The sequence below is a fragment of the Sorex araneus genome, chromosome 11 (assembly GCF_027595985.1).
Source record: "Sorex araneus isolate mSorAra2 chromosome 11, mSorAra2.pri, whole genome shotgun sequence".
Taxonomy (NCBI): domain Eukaryota; kingdom Metazoa; phylum Chordata; class Mammalia; order Eulipotyphla; family Soricidae; genus Sorex; species Sorex araneus.
This window is the reverse complement of record NC_073312.1, coordinates 22,072,810-22,081,426: the sequence shown is the minus strand read 5'-3', so window position 1 is coordinate 22,081,426 and position 8,617 is coordinate 22,072,810.

Genomic DNA, 8,617 nt, shown 5'->3' with positions numbered 1-8,617 from the left:
CCTCCCATTCATCCCTTCAGTAAATATTTGAGCACCTACTCCTTTTATACTAAACCAGGGTCTGGCAAACAACAGCCAACTGTCAAGCACCATCTGCTTGAGTAAATAAGGTTCCACTGGACGGCAGCCCTGCTCATTCATTTGTGTATTATCTATGCTGCTTTTGTGCTACACAGTTGAGTAGCTGCTACAGAGGCCGTGTAACCTGGATGCTAACTAGTTTCTTTGGAATTTTTTTGTCTTTTTTTGGAAATCCCAGGGACCAAGCCTATGCAGGACAAATACACAAAACCTCAACTGCTGATTGCTGGTCCTCAAATTATTTTTCTAAGCTGGTGTGTTATAAAAAAAAAAAAGCGGTTTGTAGCTCTGGTGTAAGATTCTAGAACACAGAGGTAATTCAGTCTGGGATCTGCCGTTCTGGAGGCTTACATTATCCTGCTTACTCTCAACCGGTTTCTAAGATGCTTGCCAGAGGGGGAATGTGCTCAAGGCAAGTGGCCTCCCTTGCATTACCTTCGAGAACACCTGTTCACTCAAGATCCTCAGCAGGCATTTTTTGCAGCTGAAATTGTTCGGTAGAATTGGCAGCAGATATTGGGAAGAAAGCAACTACCTACAGGGTGCAAAAGAGAGTTATTCCCTTATAACAGCAAAGAGTTTTTCTTTATAGATGCCTATATTGGCTGCTATGAAAAACCAGTCGTCAACTTACATTGAGTACCTGCTGTGCACCCGCCCTAGGGGTGTAAAAAGCACATGTTTCTTCGGCACTTGGATCAAGGATGGGAAGAGAAAGGAGATACATTGTGCTCTACCCATTCTCTTGTGTATGACAGAACTGCTGTGGCCGGAAATGCTTTTATTTAACTGCCTTAGATTCTTAAATATCTGTGTTCCAGTAGTTGTTTGCTTCCCTCCATCACGAATCACTCTCAAGAGTAATTGCTGTGTGCCTGAATGCATAAGCTAATTATCTTTCTCCTTTCATATCTCATTTCCTTCCTCCCCTCCCTACCTCCCTTACCTCTCCGTCCCTCCCTCCTTCTCTCCCTCTCTCCCTCCCTCTCTCCCTTTCTCCCTCCCTCTCTCCCTCCCTCCCTCCCTTCCTCCCTCCCTCCCTCCCTCCCTCCCTTCCTCCATCCCTCCCTCCCTCCCTCCCTCCCTTCCTTCCTTCCTTCCTTCCTTCCTTCCTTCCTTCCTTCCTTCCTTCCTTCCTTCCTTCCTTCCTTCCTTCCTTCCTTCCTTCCTTCTTTCCTTTCCTTCTTTCCTTCCCTTTTGTATTTTGACCATCTCTCATGTGTCAACATCACAGATGTACAGATATATAAAAGAAAAACCAGGTCCTTCTAATTTGGTATACGAGACATAGAAATAAACACACAATTCTAGTGCAGTGTGTGATAGACGGACAATCAGGATTTCTAGCAGTATAGAGAAAGATTGCCTAGCTAGAAGCCTTCCTGGAGGAGATGACACTGAATAAAGCTAATCAAACACTAAGCACTGGTCTTAGAATATTCTATATAAGGGACCTGTATATGTAAACTTGAGGGTGTTTGAAAAAAAAATGTTGTCTTATGGGGATACTAGACATAAGAACCTTAACTCAGTCGTGGAAAGCTTCCTGCTTTGATTTTCAAAAATCGTATTTATTTATGCATTTTATTGACTTTAATTATTTATACTAGGAACAGGCAGAGTTACTCAAGCTTTAACCGATCTGGTAAGCTAACTGGTATGTCTAAGTCCAGACTGATTGTGGGTTGAATACCAGACAAACTACACTCAGCCTCCTGGAGAAGAATAGCCAGCCAAGCCTGGGAGTCAAACCAATCACGCCCCCAAATCAGTGGCCTGAGAGGTGTGTGCAGTTGCTGCTAAGCCAATGAAATTCAAGGCAGGGAGGAGACCTCTCATTTCGTTTCCTGGATGAAAATGATCCCCTGCAGTGGTGGGTCAGCCCCTTCTTCCACCTCATCTTGACCCTTTAATCTTCCTAATAAATCTGCCAGAGCCTGGCCGCCTGCTCTGGTATCAAGAGGGGAGTTTGCGTGGAGCCCTTCTGGGAGCCGATGTAAGATGTCCAACAAATGCTCTGCTTAGTTTGGTTCGCAGCTGGCCGGGAAGGGGGCAGATTAACGGAATAAAAGATGGCCTGAGCAGTTTGGGAGAGCACCAGCCAGCTGGGACCCCTTTCTGTCATGGAAGGTGAGCTTGGGGTCGACTGATAAATGGTCACAATTTTCTGCAACACGTGGGCTTTTAATCTTCCCAACCGCCTGAAGAAATGTGGCTGGACATAAGACCAGAGCACATCCTACTGTCATTTGCAGCCCCAAATGCAGAGCTCAGATTTTACTCATATTCAATGCAGCAACTCAAACGGGATCTGTTATCTGGGATATTATATTTTTTCTTTTATTGGATGGTGGTGGAAGAAGAATGAAAATCACTTTATCTAGCTTCAACAAATACAATGATTTTAATAGGTGAAGGCGGAGAATCTTGCAGAATCCAGAGAGCAGAGGCTGCTGGACTTTCTTCTCTCTCTGCACTTGATAACCAGGGATAGTGACCCCAGGAGGCCGGGAGACTCAGCCAGGGAAGGCCCTGCTTCCCCACCCTTCTGGCTTTCCCCTTCTCATCTGCTTTATTCTTCCATCTTTATGGCCTTTCCTTATTGGCCCCTCCTAGAATTCACCTGCTCAGTTCCAAAACCCAGTAATGAGTAGCTTCCAGCTCAGTCCCACAACCCCCCAGGAAGAAGAATGAAAGCAGCTTCTTATGGGTCAGATCTCCACCTCTGGGCCTTTCATGGGTGACCTCGAGGAGTTTGGTAGGACTGTAATGAACATATTGGCTTTGAGGAGGAAGATTCTTCTGGGTAGGAATCATTAATCTCAAATAGGGCCCTGGAATTCCTTCTAGGTGCCTTCTGTTTCAATAGAGTGGCCGATTTCATGTGGGCTCTTGCCGCACACACTGAGAATTTACACCTGGGGCTGCTTGTTTGTGCTTCTTTCTGCTTCTCTGGATTTTTTTCTTGATATCCTCAGGGGAGGCTGCTAAAATCTCAAGGCTAGGACAAATGGAGACGTTATTGGCGCTCGCCCGAGCAATGGACGGGACGACAGTGACACAGTGGTAAGTGATCCTCAGTAGATGTTGTTGCAGGGATGAACACTTGGGAAAGCCATGGCACAGCTTAGCGTAACTAGGTGTGTGTGGTAGGAGGCTCTCAGAGCAAGGTTTAGGCAAGGAACTTTGCAGGGATATTTTAGTTCATGAAGAACTCGCACAGCCGAGTTCTCTGGCAGAGCTGATGAGTTATGTCCTTGCCTGTCCCCGTTCTTTGAAATTACAGCCACTTCTCTGCTCTTCTTCCAAGGCTCCATCATTCATCCACACCCTCCTGTCAACATTAGTGCTCACTGACCCACCCTCCCTATTGCAGTCTTGTCTTGGTTTCTGCCCACTTCCGATACTGTAACCCTCCATCCTTATAACTCATGTGTATCATTTAAGGTCAAGTTCAAGGGCTATATCTGTCATGCTTTCCCTAATATGCTTTCATTGCTCTTCCTTATTTTACAGCTCATTTCATAGTCATTTGTTTAATAGTTTTATTCTTAGAAGAGTGATGGGCATTTTTTTCCATCTGCTGGAACTGCCATCATAATGTACAATGGACTTAAACAACATATATGCATTTACTTACAGTTCTGGAAGCTAGAAGTCAAGTATGTGTCAGCAGGTTTGGCTTCTCCCATGGCCTCTATTGGCTTGTAGACAATCTCCTTGTCTCTGTTTTGCGCCGTGTGCAGGCTTCCCCAGTGAGTGTTTGAGCATGGAAATTTCCTCTTACAAGGACAGATTGGGTGAAGGCCCACCTGAATGGTCTCATTTTTTTTACTTAGTCACATCTTTAAAGGCTCTGTCTCCAAATACAGTCTCTTCTGAGGGGCTGTGATGGGTGGGTTAAGGTTTTAACATTTGAATTTTAGGGTGAGATAATTCAGCTCATAATGCTGATGGAGACAGGGATGAAGAAGACAAATATGGTCCATGTCTTCTTGTGTCAGCCTGGTAAGGAAGGCAGATATTAAACGACCTATTGAGTGAATGCATAATTAACCATCACTGTGTCAGCTCAAGAGGGAGAATGCATATGACTTGAAAGGGTAGTCTGGAGGTTGGAGGGGATAGTCAAGAAAGGTGTCCCCAAGAAAGAGATCTGAAAAAAAGGACGGATGGAGACAGCTAGATAAGAGGAAGCCTTGAGTTTGACAGACAGCAGTAACGATTTGCAAATTCCCAGTAGTGGCAAAGAACTCAAAATATAGACAAATAATCAAAAGAAAGCATTTGTGCATTCATTCCTTCCCACAGGGCCATACAATTGACACCCCTGTATGTAGGTAGAAGATACCAGAAAGGTGTCATATCACACAGGGCATTGTGTACTGGCATCCTCATTTCAATGTTTACTACATTCTACCTTGGTCTGTTTTGAAATGTACTGTGTGTGGGAAGGGTGGCATGCATGTTTTACTTCTCCTTATGCTCCTTTAAGGAAGTGATCCTTTGTTTGATTCCTATATAGACACCACAAGGAACAGCATAAGACTGTGTATATAGTAGGTGCTTAATAAATAAACTAAGTGGATATGATGAAAAATGAGGTTGATAGAAGAACTCTTCTTTCCTTATGGATTGACCCAGTCTTGAATTTTTCTCCTAATGGCGCTTCAGAGGGAAGGACTTTTGGTAGCATGATGCCACCTAGTGCTCTGTTTTATTACAACAACGAAGGGGGAGTTGGTGATGAGTTCATTGTCTTTGTAAACTGAAAGATTAGAAAGGAAGGATTTCCTTGAGTGCCTAAGTCAACTTGACCAACCACCCATCCTCTCTGGTGTCAAGTGTTCAACCGTTCATGTTGATGTCCACCCGCACCTCTTTCCTGTGAGTTGGAAATATTCCATTCCATTTCCTGTGTCTTCCTGGGTTTTCATGTCCATGTTTTTCTGTTCTCACCTAAGCAACGCTTTCAGACATTTAGATTTCTGAGTTCCCACAGTGCTCTCTGTCACCAGGCATCTTCTGCCCTGTTGGCATCAAATCAAGTAAGAATTGTGTATTTTTCTCTCTTCCTCCCCCCCCCACCCCCGGACCGATGTCAGATTGTGAAGGCATTTAGTCACCTCTAGGTTCCTGTGGCCAATGTGGCACCTGCCTGTTCTTAAAAAAGAAGGATCTTTAAGGAAAGTGTTTTGGGGATTGAAGTGACCTTAGGAGGTTCTTGGGAAATGGTACACAGCTCATAGCTGACGCTAGTACAAACATGGGGGGACCGGAGCCTTCTAGGTTTCTCTCTGCGGTGTTGCTTCAGGCTAACGAGTCTCGCTTGCAGCATGGCCGTCCTAAAATAGATATTCCCAATGTGAACTTCGGTCTCCTATAAACAAGCAGCTTAAGTCATGTCACCTGCTCCATCCTCTGTCCATATCTATGAACACTATTTAATTGGTGCAACCTGCTTCTTCAGCTTCAGCTGCCACCTCTCACACACTGCATGCATATTATGCCTCAGTCATATTTTATCTTCTTTACCCACCATGTTGGTTTGGTTCTTGACTGAGATATCAGTGTAGAAATGTTAATTTTCTCCAAATTAACTCATAAGGTGATGACTGGTGTTCGAATAGAAATTCTAATAGGCAACTTGAAACATTGAAAATTCTACAGAACGACAAATAAATAGTGGAAGTTTGACAGACACGCAGGGCTGAGGTACTTGTCCTCCAACCATGATGACTGGCTACCAAACCCTGGTAACAAAATCTTGTTGTATAAACCCAGGAACAGACCAGAGTGTTCAGAGCAGACCCAGGTAGATTTGCAAAATTCAAACTATTTTGGAAAGAATGGGTCAATCAAAGACATTGAAAAATTGGCTTATTCCATAAAGAAAAAGAAAATCAGATCTTTATCTTGCATCATGTATAGAATTGAACTCTAGATGGATTCGTGGACTAAATGTAAAAAACAAAAAACAAAAATAAAAAACAACCCGCCCCAAGAACCCACCAAACTAAAAGCTACAGGAAGAGATACAATATTTTTATGACTTTGGGATTGAAAAGGATTCTTTAAATCATACTGAATGGGGATGCAAATGGTGCAACCATTCTGGAAAACAGAATGAAATTTCCCTAAGAAGCTAAAAACAGGGCAATATGATCCAGCAATCCCACTGCTGGGTGTATATGTGGAGAATAGGAAAATAAGCTAAAAGTTAAGTCCACCCCAATACATATGCAGTGTTACTATTTATAATAGCTAAGATATGGAAGCAAAGTTTTTTTTATCATGGATAATGAAGATGTTCACACAAAGAAATATTATTCAGGTATAAAAAGATAGAACTTCACCATTTGCAAAGAAAACTGAATGAACTTGAGGGGTTAAGTGAAGTGAAATAAGTAGGAAGAAAATAGAAGCGTTACATGATTTTACCCATCAATGGAAAGTAAAGGTATAAAAATTTATGAATGAACAAAATAAAATAAAAATAACCAGTGGACATTAACAACAGAACTAAGGTTATCCGAGGGAAAGCAGATGGGTGAGAAAAAGATGAAAATAAGCGGGTGATGCTGGGAAATGTACACTGGTGGAGGGATGAATGTTGGAACACTGTACGACTGAAACTAAATTATGAACAGCTTTGTAAAGATCTGTCTCACAGTGATTCAATAACAAAATCTTAGAAAGAAAAAGAGGGCGATGGGATTATTTTTTTTCTGTAAATTAATCATACAAAATATCTATAAAAAGCAAAAAAAAAACCCAAAAAACAAAAAAAGACGCAGGGCTACCAAATTAAAGATTGTTTCACAAAGGACAGGAGAGAAGTTTCCAGCCTTTGGAAACAGATTAAAATTTAGGCTGTCCAAAAATGTTTCACGAGTCATAAAGAAAGAGACCAATAGGAAACTCAGCAGGCAAGTATAAGTAGACAACTCACAGAAGGGACCCCAAGTGATCTAAAGGTGCATGAAGAAATAAATATTCAATTTTACCAGGAGCCTAAGAAATGTGAATTAGAACAAAAATGTGTTGATACTACCTCCTCTGATATTGACATGTTAGAAAATTGCAAATTCCACGAATGGGTATTTGTAAGGCACCTAGAATGGAAGCTGGTGTAGGAAACAGTATTTGTTTATGAAGGAAAGAGAGGAGTGAGGACAGGAAGCCCAGTTGTACATGCTGGAGTGTAGTCAAGGGCACAGTTCTGGGGTGTGACCTAGTAGTGCTTGGTTAAGGACTCAGGTTCCCACCAGGCTACCACCAGTCACTTTGTGCTATTGTGCCCCCTATAGGGTAGATGAATTTGAAAAAACCACACTTTTTGTCCACTCTTTAAAATCCGGACTTGATTAAGGAGCTGAGCTCTGAGGGAAGAAGGGCAATTTTTTCTCTGGTAGCTTACTTGACATGGAAGAGAAACTCTTGGCTGTTTTTCAGTCCTCATTGGCCCCTCTGGAAGAATGTCTGCTTGTATGGGACAAGACCTTAGCATAACTGAATGTGATGGCCCCTTTCACCTCCTGTAACTTTAACACTCCCTCTTCTTAAAGTAGATATATCTACTACAGAAAGTAGATATATGTTTCTACACAGAAATAGATATATCTATGTCTATATCTATTTCAAGGGAACTTTGAAACACAGATCCATAAGGGGCCATGGACAAGGAGAGCCATCATCACATTGCTTGTGGCATGGAAGTCTTGATAGATAGCCATCACTTCGTGGGCGGAAGTTAAAGTGAGGCAGACATCTAATATGGAACATTATAAACAGCAGCCAGAAGCAATGAACTGGATGACAAAAACAAGTGCAACGGGGATCTATCCTCTAATTGAATATTGAGTGAAAAAATGCCCAAAATGCAATGATCCCCATGTCCAATATCAGTACTAAATTTTAAAACTTTTCACTAGTGAAAATGCAATCCATTTTTCAAAGCTGCCTATCAACCAATCTAGCTTAAATGACTCCATGGGAGAGGAAGGGTTGATGGGAGAAAGGGATCAAATAAAATATGGGGTCTGGAGAGACAATGCAGCAGGTCGGGTGCTTGCTTGCACGCAGCTGAGCCAGGTTTGATCTCGGGCGCCGGCATCCCATAGGTTTCCCCTGAGCACTGCCAGGAGTGATTCCTGAGTGCAGAGTAACTTCAGGAATAACTCTGAGCATTGCCACGCGTGGCCCAGACAGACAAAGGTGTCCTACACAGTTCATGAACCAAGACGTTTAATTTCTGCAGTTCCCTGGCCCTGAAGGTGGCGGGAAGATGAAGGAAGGGCCATGAGAGAGGAGCTCCTGATGCTGGGCACATTTTTATGGCGTGACTCTATGTACATTTTTTGTTTTTTCCCAGACAGCCTTGAGTTCTGTTCCTTATTTTTCTCACCTTTCGTGACAAAATACTTTGGAAGCAGGACCCGTTTTCTCTTTCTTCGTTGGCCTTCGAATCTTCCCTTATTCAGAATCTTCTGGGCCACATTTCCTTCTAAACGTGGGCCCTTGCTTGTATTTTGCC